Here is a 15,005-nt window from a genome sequence, read left to right as displayed (position 1 = left end):
GGATGGAGTGAGAAAGAGGTACTTACTTCTACAATTAAAACATACGGCAGAACGAAGTTGTGAGAAATGGAGTACTATAGCATAAGTAATTGGCCTTCAGCTTTTGATTGCTAAGGTATTTATTTCAAAAGTCATTTATTTTGAATAAACATATTTCCAATTGATTGACACAGCTACTAGGAAAACAACCAGATAAAGAACTAGGCTACCCACACCTATGAAATTGCCCTTTCAGAAAACCTTGGACAATCTAGATAAAAAATTATATCAAAACAAAAGAAAATAAAAACACAACATATCAAATATCATGAGATGCAGCAACAACAGTTCTGACAGGAAAATTTATAGCAAAAATGTATGTATTAATAAATTAGAATAACACCAAATAAACAACCTAACTTTACACCACGAGGAACCAGAGAAAGAAGAACAAATTTTTTTTTAAGATTTTATTTATTCATGAGAGACATAGAAAGAGGCAGAGACACAGGCAGAGAGAGAAGCAGGCTCCACGCAGGAAGCCCGATGTGGGACTCGATCCTGGGACTCTAGGATCACGCCCTGGGCCGAAGGCAGGTGCTCAACTGCTGAGCCACCTGGGCATCCCAAGAAGAATAAATTAAACCCAGACTTACCAGGACAAGGAAATAATAAGGATCAAAGTGAATACGACTGAAATAGAGACCAGAAAAACAAGAGAAAAATTAAAGAGCTGGTTTTTTAACAAATTTACCAAATTTTTAAACAAATTTAACAAAATTAAGAGCTGGGTTGTTTTTTTTTTTTTTAAGATAAGCAAAGTTGACAAACATTTAGCTAGACTAAGAAAAAAAAAGAGAAGACTCAAAAAAATTATAAATGAAAAGGAGACATTCCAACTGATACTACAGTAACATATAGCATCATAAGAGAGACTATGAACAAGTTTAAGCCAACAAGTTGGCTTCTACAGAGAAGTAACATGCCTAATAGAGAATTTAAAGGAACAGTCATAAGGATACTAATTGGACTTGAGAAAAGAATAGAAGACATCAGTGAGTCAGTGAGACTCTTACCACAGGGGAAAAAAAGAGATAAAAAATAATCAGAGATGAAGAATGCAACAAACAAAATTTGAAACAGGCTTCATGTAATGAAAACAGGCTGGAAGAATCAGAGGAACAAATTAAAGATAAAAATAATGGAAAGACAAAATAATGGAAAATAATGAAGCTGAACAAAAAAGAAAAGAATTGTGCAATGTAAGAATAGACTTAGGAAACTCAGTGACTCCATCAAGCATAAAAACATTCATATTATAGGAGTCCCAGAAGAAGAAGAGAGAGAAAAGAGGGAAGAAAATTTATTTCAAGAAATAAAAGCAGAAAACTTCCTGCTATCTAATAAGGAAACAGACATTCAGATCCAGGATGTACAGAGAACTCCCATCAAAATCAACAAAAACGGGCAAACACCAAGACATATTATAATTAAATTTGCAAAATACAGCGATAAAGAAAAAAATCTTAAAAACAGCAAGACAAAAGAAGTCCTTAAAGAGGTGCCTGGGTGGCTCAGTCAGTTGGGTGTCTGATTTTTAAGTTTGGCTCAGGTCATGATCTCAGGGTCCAGGGACTGAGCCCCACATTGGGCTCCATGGTCAGCAGGGAATATGTTTCTCTCTCCCTCTGCCCCTTCTCGTGCTTTAGTTCTCTCACTCTCTCTCTCTTTCTCTAAAATAATAATAATAATAATAACAACAACAACAACAACAATAAATACATCTTAACAAAAGAAGAAAAAAGAAATCCTTACAAAGGAAAACCCATGAGGTTAGCTGGAGACTTCTCAACAGAAACTTGGCAAGCCAGAAAGGAGTGGTATAATAAATTCAAAGTGCTTTAGGGGAAAAATCTGCAGCCAAGAATACTCTGACGAAGCTATCATTCAGAATAGAAGGAGAGACAAAGAGTTTCCCAGGCAAACAAAAACTAAAGGAGTTCATGACTAAACCAGCCCAGCAAGAAATATTAAAGGAGACTCTAAGTGCAAAGGAGAGACCAAAACTACAAAGACAAGAAAGGATCAGAGAAAGTCTCCAGATGTAATGACAAAACAAGTAATAAAATGGCAATACATACATATGTATCAATAATTATTTTGAATGTAAATGGACTAAATATTCTAATCAAAAGACACAGAGTGTCAGAATGGATAAAAAGAAATAAGACCCATTTATATTCTGTCTACCAGAGACCCTTTTTAGACCTACAGACACTTGCAGATTGAAAGGGAAGGATTGGAGAAATATTTATCACCCAAATGGACATAAATAAAACCTGGAATAGCAATATTTATGTCAAACAAAGTAGACTTTAAAACAAAGATTGTAAAAAGAACCAAAAAGGGTATTATATAATCATAATGGGGATAATCAAACAAGAAGACATAACAATTGTAAATATTTATACCCATCATGGGAACACCCAAATATATAAAACAATTAACAACAAATATAAATTTGATTGATAATTGATAATAACACAATATTAGTAGGGGACTTTATCATCCCACTTACATCAATGGCAAATCGTCTACACAGAAAATAAACAAGTAAACAATGGCTTTGAATAAGGACCAGTTGGACTTCTCAGCTATATCCAGAACATTCCATTCTAAAACAACAGAATACATATTATTTTCAAAGGCATATGAAACATCCTCCAGAATAGGTCACATATTAGGTCACAAAACTGGTCCCAACAAATACAAAAATATGAATTCAAAGAGATACATGCACCTCCATGTTTATAGCAGCATGATCTACAATAGCCAAATTATGGAAAAAGCTCAAGTATCCAACAACTAAATGAATGGATAAAGAAGAGGTGATATATATATATATATATATATATATATATATATATATTACTCAGCTATAAAAAAGAATTAAATCATGCCATTTGCAATGACATGGATAAAGCTAGAGAGTATTGTACAAAGTGAAATAGGTTAATCAGAGAAAGACAAATATCGTATGACATCACTCATATGTGGAACTTAAGAAGCAAAACAAACCAGCACAAGAAAAAAAGGAAGAGAGAGAGGCAAAACAAGAAACAGATTCTTAACCATAGAGAACAAACTGATGGCTACCAGAGGGGAGGTGGCTGTGATGATGGATTATATACATGATGTTTAAGGAGTGTATTTGTCGTGATGAGCACAGGGTGACGTATGGAAGTGTTATTCCTATATTGTACACCTTAAACTAATCTAACATTGTACATTAACTAACTGGAATTAAAATAAAAACTTTTTAAAAAAAATACAGAAATCAATTACATTCATTTATACTAATGATGAAGCATCTTAAAGAGAAATAAAGAAAACCATCCCGTTCACAATAGCTTCAAAAACAACAAAATACTTATGAATAAATTTAACCAAGGAATGAAAGACCTGTACAAGAAAACTACAAAACTTTGCTGAAAGAAATCAAAAATGACACAAACAAATGGAAACACATCCCATTTCCAAGGATCAGAAGAATTAATATTTTTTAAATGACCATATTATCCAAAGCCATCTACAGATTCGGCACAATACTTATCAAAATACCAAAGGCATTCGTCATAGAAATAAAAGAAACAGTACCAACTGGGTCTCCTTTAGGTCCTGGCAACGGCAGTGTAATATGGTTCAAGATTCTGCCTGAGATCAAAGTCACAGCTGTGTGCTCGGTCATCTCTGGCACAGCCACTGCACACATCCACAGTTCAGCAATGGGGGCAAGAAAAAAACAGTTGCCTATTATCCATATCAGTGGGGTTTGATGCAAAGGGATAGGCCTATCTCTGGAATTAATCATTACTGTGTATCACAGGGGTTAGAGAATATCAATTAAGGAAGCCTTTTTCTGATTGATGAAGAATAACTTCATTATGTTCATCTACCCCTTCTAACAGGTTATGCAGTGTATTAATGTAGCACATAATAAAAACAACAAAGTAGCAAAATAAATAAAGAAGTAATCCTAAAATTTGTGTGAAACCTTAAATCCTGAGAAAAAAAGCACAAAGCCAGAGGTATTATGCTCTCCAGATTCGAACTATACTAGAAAGCCATAGTAATAAAAACAGTAGCACAAAAATAAAAACATTGGCCAATGGAATGGAATAGAGATCCCAGAATTAAACCCTGGCATATATGGTCAACTAATATTCAACAAGAGAGCCAAGAATACCCAATGAGGAAAGGATAGTCTCTTCAACAAATGGTACTGAGAAAACTGGAGAAACACATGCAGAACAATGATTGGACCCCTATCTCACCTCATTCATAAGAATGGATTCAAAATGGATCAAAGACTTAAACATATGACCTACTACCATAAAACTCCTAAAAGAGAACATAAGAAAGAAGATCATCAATACTGATTTTGACAATCATTTTGGGGGGTATGAAACCAGAAACACAAACAACAGAAGAAAAAAATCAACAAGAGAAACTATATCAAGCTCAAAGGGTTGGCAAAGAAAAGCAAAACAAAACAAAACAAAACAAAAACAAAAACCCATACACACGCACACAAAAACAACTAACAAAGTGAAAAGAAACCTACAGACTGGGAGAAAATTTTGCAAACCATGTATCAAGTAAGAGATTTATATCCAAAATATATAAAGAACTCAGTTAATTCAATAACAAAGGAACAGACAACTCAATTAAAAAATGAGCAGAAGAACTAAATATTTCTCTAAAGAGGACGCCAAGGGATCCCTGGGTGGCGCAGCGGTTTGGCGCCTGCCTTTGGCCCAGGGCGCGATCTTGGAGATCCAGGATCGAATCCCACGTCGGGCTCCCAGTGCATGGAGCCTGCTTCTCCCTCTGCCTGTGTCTCTGCCTCTCTCTCTCTCTCTCTCTCTCTGTGACTATCATAAATAAATAAAAAAAATTTTTTTAAATAAAAAAAAATAAAGAGGACACCGAGATGGCCAACAGACACATGAAAAATGCTCAGCATCACTAATCATCAGGGAAACGCAAATCAAAACCACAGTGAGATATCATCTCACACCTGTTAGAATGGCTATCATCAAGAAGACAAGAGATTTGTGCTGGCAAGGATGTAGTGAAGGGGAATAGTTACACATTATTGGTTAAATGTAAATTGCTCCAACCACTATGGAAAACTATATGGAGGTTCCTCAAAAAAACTAAAATAAGAAATGCCATATGATTCAGCAATTCCACACCTGCCTAAAGGAAATAAAAACAAGATTTTGACAAAATATATGCACTTCCATGATCATTGTAGTATTATTCACAATAGCCAAGCTATGGAAACAACCTAAATGCCCATCAATAGAATAATGGATTTAAAAAAAAAGTGCATGGGGTGCCTAGGTGGCTCGTTCAGTTAAGCACCTGCCTTTGGTTCAGATCATGATCTCAGGGTCCTAGGATGCAGCCCCACATGGCTCAGCAGGGAGTCAGCTTCTTCCTACTCCCTTGCCCCCCATCCTGCTCATGCTCTCTCTTGCTCTCTCCCTATCAAATAAATAAATACAATCTTTTTTTAAAATGTGGTATATATGTACAATGGATATTATTCAGCCACGAGAATGGATGATAACCTCCCATTCGCATCAACAGGGATAGGCCTTAAGCACATTATGCTTAGTGAGATAGGCAGATAGAAACATAAGTAGTGTATGATATCACTTACATATGGAATCTTAAAAAGCTACATCTGTGAAAAAACAGAGTAAAATGGCAGGTGGGGGACAAGAGTGATGTGTAAATGTTAAACTTGTAATGAGTAGTAAGTAAAGCATAGAGATCTAATGCACAGTATGATAAATGAGACAATAATATTATGTAATAATTATGTAATGTGATAAATTTCACTACATCAGCAATCATACTACAATATATAAATATATCAAAGTAGGAAAAAAATATCATTGTAAAACCCTCCCTAGCATTCACCTTTTCTAGGTAAATTTCCTAAGCAGTTTCTCTAAATAGAGTTACCCATGGTCATCTGTCTTTATTTTTACATACACAAAATATAAAATATGATCTAATTTACCTTTCATCATAATTTCTGTCTGACAGTGACCAACGTTGCTGGTCAATATTTAAAATCCCAATGCTGGACAGCCCGAGTGGCTCAGTGGTTTAGCACCGCCTTCAGCCCAGGGCCTGATCTTGGAGACCCAGGATCGGGTCCCACATCGGGCTCCCTGCATGGAGCCTGCTTCTCCCTCTGCCTGTGACTCTGCCTCTCTCTCTGTGTGTGTGTCTCTCATGAATAAATAAATAAAATCTTTAAAAAAAGAAAAGAAAAGAAAAGAAAAGAAAAAAGAAATCCCAATGCTGGGACACGTGGGTAGCTAAACATCTGTCTTTGGCTCAGAGCATGATCCCAGGGCTCAGGGGTCGAGTCCTACATCAGGCTCCCTGCAAGGAGTTTGCTTCTCCCTCAACCTGTGTCTCTGCCTCTATCTGTGTGTTTCTCATGAATAAATAAATAAAATCCTTAAAAAAAAAAAGAAAGAAATGAAACCCCAATGCTTAGAGAATATCTTGCTTTCTCTGTGCTGAGAAAAGAACAGAGTGGCTGCTGATTTTACAATTTGCCCTACTAGATTTTTTCAGCTACTGTAATAGATGAGTTAAAATGTAGTTGTATCTTTTTACTCTTTTTATTCATTTGCCCTACTATGCTATAGGGCAATACCTTCTGACTTTTGGATTTCAAAGAGCCCTGAAATTTTCCCCCAAAATTTGCAAAACCAACATTTTTCCAATTTACTTTGGACCAGTGGAACCCTTATTACTGACAGATACTGGTTTCCGTCCAGCACTAGGGGTCACTGTTCCAGGGATCAATGTTAAAACTACAGCTATCCTGAGCATGCGATAAACTTGAAGACATCCTGGGAATAAGGCCTCAGTCTTACTAAAATCAAAAAAAAAAAAAATCCAAAACTGCTCATGAACCCAGAGACTCGATATCCTTTTGAGCCTTTGATCTCAAAAGACAGCTAACATTAACAAACTGGCAAACTGTAAATTTTAGTGCTTCTTATAACTTGTACCATCCTCTCAGCAGGATTCTCTCGTCCTTCAATTCCCAGGAGGCCCCAGACATATTGGTAAAAAAGGAAAATATCAAATAATACTTCGGGGAGACAGATATTCTGGGACATTTGGAAGCCAGAGGCAGACTTATTTTCGAGAGACACTCAGGCATCAACTCCATTTTCCACCCCAGTGAGCATTGCTAGTTCTGAGTTTGTTTCATGAACTAGGAGAACCTGATGTATTTAAATAATTCCTAAACAGGAACACATGGATTATTTGTGTCATTAATGAGATATAAACTTAAACAGAAAAACAATAGGGAAGTAGCAATAATTCAGCCTCTTTCCCCACACTAGCAGGATCCTAACAGTCCAGGAACGTCACAAGTATAAAGATTCTAGGAGCAAGAGAAAATCTTACTAAAAATACTGTTGTTTCTGCTTTGTGTAATTACCTCACTTCCTTTAATTCTATATCCTTGGCAGCAATTAGAGACATAGAGAGATGGAGAGAGAGACAGAGACACACACAGAGAGAGAGAGAGAGAGAGAGAGAGAGAGAGAAAGAAAGAAAGAAAGAGAGATTTCCTTGCCATTCCATAACCCAATTTGCTACACTGCACATAACACCTCTTTAGCTATAAACTGACTGTTACATTTGTTGGCAAGTCACCAAGTTCCACAGCCATTCTCCAAAACACATGGGAAACATAATTTCTACCATTTATGGACCCACCATACAGGTGTTCAGAATGCTGCTTATTTCCAGCAGAAAAATTGATAATGTGGAATTACATCATCTAATTAATTATAATCTAATCTCAACAAACCCATTAATTCCACATGTGCATAACTCCTCACTTCCACTTTAGCCTGAGGGCTGGGAAGAAGTAAAACGAACACTATTGCTGAGCTCAGGTTTCTGTGACCCGACAGCATAATGACAAGAGTCACGTGACTAAATTACCCTGTATCTATACCCCTATACACTATGCAATTTGAACAGAAAATAGCCAGCAAAATATAGTAACTATATTTGCAGATGATAAGAAAATGTAATGTCCTTAACACAATGTCCCTAGTACATGCAATCATTTTAACTATTCTACGTATGAGAAAGCACATTGTATAGAGTTTGTGAAATATAAAATGTGAAGTGTTATGTTTATTTAAATCTGTGACAGTTAAATTAAGCACTCTTGGTTTTGTGGCTCCTTTTAGAAACATTTATTTAAAATGATCCTTTCTTAATTTTTTAGCATAATAGGAATTGGAAGAGTGTCATACAAGGTAATAATGAAAAGGAAGACTCTATGTGGTACAAAATCTGTAAAAGAAACTTGCTGAGTCAAGGGAGATGAAACAATGATGAACAGAAAGGAAGTGGAGTTAAATTACATTGTTGAGCCATGCACCAGGCACTGAACTCAGTGCCTTCTAAGTTTTTTCATTTTATCCTCAAAAATACTATGATTTTCTTATTATCATTCACATTGTCATAGTTGATGAAATGGATTCAAGGAGCCGAAGTCACTTGTCCATGTTCACTCAGTTGGTAAGTGGTAGAGTGGGGTTTTGAAGCCAAATGTTACAGTGCATACTTGCCTTATTCTAGAGAATTCTGGGAATTTGAGAACCACACTCGATATCACTGGATTTCCTCCTTGATTCTATCCAGCTCTCCAAATTGCTTCTGAGTGCATCTGAAGAAACACATCTTGGATAAACATTTCTTTGATGCTCTCAGGCTCCAGTTTTCTCTTCCCTGTGCGAAATACTGTGGTATTTACTCCACCATTTACACATCCTATAGCATATGCTACCTAGTTTGCCAGTCAACTTCTACACATGACTTATCTTCTGGATTAAATTATTTACGCACAGGCAGAGATCATCTATTAAAGATCTTTGAGTTCTGTATTGTGCAGGAATGTATAATAAATGTCCTCCCTCCACCAACTTTGGACAATTAATGGTTGCTGCCTAGAGTGCCATGTTGAAAAATTTGCACAGCCTCTTTCCTGTCTCAGTAAAAAACAATCCTTCGACTGATTAGTGATGGTGCTGTTGAGTATGATTGAAGAATGGGAGAAACAAGCGGTAGAGGAGGGGCAGACTATGATAGCACTTATGCATGTTTGCTAAATCTTCCATAGTACTCCAAAGAGAAATTTGTACATTTTAGATTTCTGATTTCAGTGAAACACTCAGATAAATGAAAATAATTTGTCTAAAATTTATACCAAAATTATAAACCATTAATAAAGTGATTTTTTTAAGTTTGTTTAAACATGCAGAACAAATGATGCTTTTTCAGTTCATTTATAGCAAACTCCTATCCACAAATAATCCCTGTGACTGACTCCCTAGCCAGTGAGGGGAAAAATTAACTAATTCTCCAATCCAGATTCCAGCTACAGACTTAGGATTAAATCCATACCGGGTTTGTTTTCTCTGAATAAAAATTTTCAGTGTTTCCAATATTCTCCCCCTTTCACTAACTTCCCCTCTAAGGAATCTGCATGAGTAAAGAAAAGTAGAGTGTGCAACACAGATGCTTTTGTGGGCATTGTGGTACCCTTGGCATTGGTAGAAATAACTTCATGCTAATCCTTAAACATATGCTCCCTGCTGTCCACTGTTCTAAAGCACTATGGCCTTGGTTGACCTTGCCACTCTGAATCCTGCTGGCCTCTTCTGCTGCAGTTTACAGTTGGTAATTCATGATTCAATTCTTTAGATCTAGAAGCACCCATAGGGAACATCAGCCATCTAACCACCACCCAACCCACTCAATCTGCTTTCAGTTCTTGATGACTACAACTTCTAAGTGCATTGCTCTTGAGTTTCTTAAATTTAACCAGCCCCTGAGTTTAATCCCTACCAAGGCCTCAAAAGGAAATTAGGACACACTCCTAAATGCTTTGATATCTTCTTTTCTTCCCAATCTTCTTCGTGCAAATACCTGGACCACCCTTGTAGAGAAAGATTTCTTTTCTATTTCCCTTATGTCATATATCCTTATATCAGAGAAGGCTTATCATAGAAGGAAGGAGTATCCTTTTTACACTGTTGGAAAAAATTATGAATAGAGTCCTTCAAACCTAGTTTTAATATGCTAACAAGGATATAAAAGAATTTGGAAAACCCTTTTTCAAGGCTATGGTAGAATTTAAAAGCCTAACATGTAACATAACTTTATTTTGCATGTCAAAAGGTTAATTATTAAGTAGGTCTTTCTCTTTGTTATTCTATGTTATCAGTTCCTAATACAGTCCCAGGTGATGTCTACCCCTGAGGAACTAGGGCAAAGGTCTTATATTCAAAAAGGCAGAAGAGAAAAGCACATTAATACTTTTCAAACTATATTCTCATTATACTTCAATGTCAGTAATATACAAAATAACTAGTGGTTGGTGTATCCTGATGAACAGAGGCCAAAGTTAATATTCTGACTCCTTAAAAGACAAATTTACTTCAATAGTTTGATTACAGACTAAAAATCTAACTTCAAGCTAGTCACGAAAGGGAACAGACATATGGGTAAGTTTTACAAGTTGTCATCATAATTAAAATCATAATTGTAAAATATAAGACCTCATAATGTTGATCTTTAGTGTCATCTTTATATTTGATTGAATCAATTTAATATTTGATATTCTGAACCCATTAAAATAATATGGCAGTATTTCTCTTTTGGGGCATACCAGCCTCAGTTCTCCTCCCCACTCCTAACTTAGGCTTACTGCTAAAATTATATAAAATTTAGCTGCATGAATCTAAATACATTGGATATTTTCCTGGTTGTTATTCATGTACTGTTTCAGAAGGTATTCAAATAATCTAACTAGATTAAAACATATATATGAGCCGAAGACTCCTTTATCATCTTATAAATAATATCTGGATCTTAAGTAAACAAATAGCCAGCTTTTAAGAGATCTCACTCATGTTTCTAAGCCTTGTCATTTGACCAAACTGGTTTTGGATTCAGTGAGTGTGCAACTGATGAATGCATGCCTATTTGTGGCCTCTTTCAAATAAGAAGGGACATATTGCCCCTCAACTAGAAAAAATACCCAGTGCTTTATTCATTCATGCAGTGTTTCATTCACTTTATCCAAAGAGTGCAGGATCAGACATTGTATTTAACTCAATTGCTTCTAAACAACAAAAAGTAGGACACTGAATTCTGCCTCTGACCATGATAGAGTAAAAGGAAAAAGACTTATCCCTTCTCAGTAAACAACTAGAAAAATGGACAAAATAGATTCAAAAACTGTGTTCAGACATTAGACAACAGGCATCATATAAAATGTTAATCTTTGCAAAGAGGGAAACAAGTGAGGTGGCCCCTACAATCTTCCCAACTTTGTACCCCCAGGCACTATCCAAGCCATGGTACAGGGAGGAGGATCCTAAGCAAAGCAGAGATGGCTCCCTGAGTTAGGAAGACAGAGATCTGTGTGCAGTGAAGATGAGTAGCTGGAATTTGAAGGGCAGAATTCTAGAGAGGAAAGCGCCACAAAGCTAGAGCTCCAGAAAAACACATAGAGGCTTCCTCTATCCTTGGTGAATACAAAGTCATGAGGATTAACTAGAATCCCACAAGTCAGGACCTGGCAGCTAAGACTTAAACAAGAGCACATATGGGACTAGGCGACATTTGAGTTTTGGCTAGCCAAAGAGTCGTGTCCTTCTTGAATATCTGGGGATTGAGAAAATCTAGAAAGGAAATACTTTAGTAGTAGGTCTAAATTAAGCACAGATTAAAAGCTATTCTAAATTCAAAAGCCAGTACTACTACAATAATTTTTTTTGAAAATACACATTACTAAAAAACTCCAGATTATTACTTCTCATGAACATAGATTAAAACCTCTTAAAATATATGCAAATAAATTATAATAATAAAAACATTAGAAGGATAAAATCATGACTAAATGGAGTTAATCCCAGGAGTTTGGGTTAACATTAGAAAATCAGGGGTGCCTGGGTAGCTCAATCGGTTAAGCATCTACCTTTGGCTCAAGTCATGATCTCAGAGTCCTGGGATTGAACCCCTGTGTCTGGCTCCCTGCTCAGTGGGCCATCTGCTTCTCCCTCTCCCTTTGCCTCCCCACCCCCACATGTGTGTGCTCTCTCTCTCTCTCAAGTAAATAAATAAAATCCAAAAAGAATTGAGAAGAAAAGAAAATCAATCGATGTGACTAAATATATTGACAAGATATATATAGATATAGATAGAGATAGAGATACAACTTAATTGGAAACCAGGCAAATGTAAATGACCAATAAGCATCTGAAAATATGCTCAATATTATGAAATGCCAATTAAAATACAGTAAGATGTCACTACATATTAAAATGACTAACAAAATTTTTGACAATTGCAAATACTGTGAAGGATGTGGAGCAAGTGGAATGCTCACATACTTCTCAATACATAAAATGTTATAATTACTTTAGAAAATAATTTGGCAGTTTCTCTCAATATTAAACAAACACTTACTAGATGATATAACAATTCTACTCATAGATATTCACCCAGGAAAAATGAAATCTTATGTCCACACAAAGAATTATACATGCATATTCACAGCAGGTTTATTTGTAACAGTAAAATTGAAATGATCCAAATATCCATCAATAAGTGAATGGACAAACATTTTTTTGGCATATCCATAAAACTGAATACTACCCAACAATAATAACAAGTTAATGATTCACACACAGGTGAGTCTCAAAAACATGCTTATAAAAGAAGTTAGACAAAAGAGTATGCATTCTATGTTTCCATTTAAAGTTAATTCTAGAAAAGGCAAATCCAATCTATAGTGACTAGTTATCAGTGGTTGACTAAAACTGAAGGTAGGAGTTTGATTGAAAAGGTACATGAGATATGTTATGATGAGCACTGGGTATTACATGTAAGTGATGAACCACTAAATTCTACTTCTGAAACCAGTATTATACTACATGTTAACTAACTAGAGGTTTTTTTTAACTAACTAAAGTTTAAATAACTTTTTTTTAAGTTGTGTGAGAGAATGCTTTAGAGTGATAAAAAAATGTCCTCCATGTTGATTTTGGTAGTGGTTACATAAGTGTATGTATTTTTCAACTCTCCTAACCATGAACTTAAAATTTTATTTTATTTTAGATTAAAATTAGTAGATTTTATTCATATTCAGTATTCAAACCATGAGATATTTGTTCAACCTTGAATATATACCCTCCTAGTCTATAACAGAAGTCTATTCATGGCACTACTATTTTTTTTCAAATCTTTGCTGCGTGAACTCTCTAAGTATTCAGGTGCTATCTTCCAATAGGATCACCAGCTTCTAGACTGCTTTGAAACTGCCTTAGAATAAGTAACATCAAATGAGAGACACAGACAGATTAGAAAAAGACCTGAAATATAGTTATAACCTTTCACTGCATAGCTATGGGAAAAGAACTACTCAGGCTACAATAAAGGACAGTGATTGGCCATAAGTAAAACTCAGAAAAATGGAGACAGAATGAAAATATAAGTCTAACTCCCTACCTACTTACTCTTGAAATAAACCAAACTTATAACTTCATCTTGGAAAAGAAGTTTCTAGGACTCCTATTGACCACAGATTGCTAGGACCAAATGATGCATGTAGAAGTGTTTTAGAAGAGCAGTCACTAGGAAGAAGACAAATTAACATCTCTCTTGCATTAGAGTTCTAAGAGATTTGGTAAGGGTAGATTTAATAGTACTTTCCTCGTCTAGAAAAAGAAAGCAAATATTTTAAAGCTAAAAAGTAGAAAATGTCTTTCAAATGTATCTGAACTTACCTAGCATACCCCCTTTTTTAAGAGAGAGAGAGGAATGGATGCTTAATTGACTGAGCCACGCAAGCACCCCTTAATTAATATGATCTTAAATGAGCTTTTTAAAATCCAATCTGAAAAAAAAAACAACCCTATTATTCTCTTTGGCAATTTAAATATGAGAAACAATGTACTGAAACACGAATGTATATCTTAAATGCCTGAAAGGCATCATAGGGAAAATGACAGTTAATTTTCTATAGCTAGAGTTTTCTTTCCATAACATAAATTCTTATGTGATTAAAAAAAAAAAAAACTTCTGCGATCCTTTCATTGCATATAGGATAAGCTCCCCAAAATCCCTTGTCTGACAATACATGGTCATTTACACCCAACCTCACCCTACCTTACCAGCCACATCTTCAATTACCTTCCCAATCTCTGCCTTCCCTAAAAAGTAAGCTAATCCTCATTTCACAAATATTCAGTGTTCACTCCATCTCTAACCTTTATACATATTCTGCCTTTTTTTTTAACCTATTCTTGACGTACATCATCCTATAAGGTCCAGCTCAAATGCTGTCTCTCCTTGTAAAGCCTAGGTCAGCTCTCTGTTTCTCCGGGTCCTGGTCAGTGATCTTACACAATACATCACAAAACACTGTTAATTTTGTATGCTAGCCTCCCAGACTGTATTAGAAGATACTTTTTCCAGAGTCAGAACTATATATAGTCCTTTAATTCTTGTTAGTTTGCTTGTTAATTATCACATTTTCCATTCCTTGTATGGTCGTTGTAAATAGTGGGAATGATAAAGTCTAATACATCAAATTTTATGGGTCTTCAATTCATTTATGTTTGTTTTGAGTGTAAGTATTGTGTTGTGGTTTCTTTTCCTTCCCTGACCTCAATTATTTCTTCTGAATATGGTGTTTTTCAGGACTGATAAAATACAATTGATTCCTCAGAACTTCTGAGGTAGAAAAACTCCCTTGCTTGCAAAATAGTGATCAAGATTGGTTTATATCATCACTGCTAAGGAAAACTCAAAGTGCGTATACATTTGAGAGAGTGTCAATATAATTTAAAGGCAATGTATTATGTAGGAAAAGCTAAGTATTCAAG

The 15,005-nt window shown here is 35.5% G+C and overlaps 1 protein-coding gene and 1 pseudogene across 1 annotated transcript in view; one reads left to right on the top strand and one right to left on the bottom strand.

Annotated features, from left to right (window-relative positions):
• The window catches only part of ARHGAP24 (Rho GTPase activating protein 24), a 734,422-nt gene that overhangs the window by 596,917 nt on the left and 122,500 nt on the right, over positions 1-15,005 (bottom strand). The window lies entirely within an intron of this gene.
• On the top strand, positions 962-3,886 carry LOC112644322 (NADH dehydrogenase [ubiquinone] 1 alpha subcomplex subunit 1-like; annotated as a pseudogene).

This window comes from Canis lupus, chromosome 32 (assembly GCF_003254725.2).
Source record: "Canis lupus dingo isolate Sandy chromosome 32, ASM325472v2, whole genome shotgun sequence".
Taxonomy (NCBI): domain Eukaryota; kingdom Metazoa; phylum Chordata; class Mammalia; order Carnivora; family Canidae; genus Canis; species Canis lupus.
This window is presented reverse-complemented; position numbering and strand designations above follow the sequence as displayed.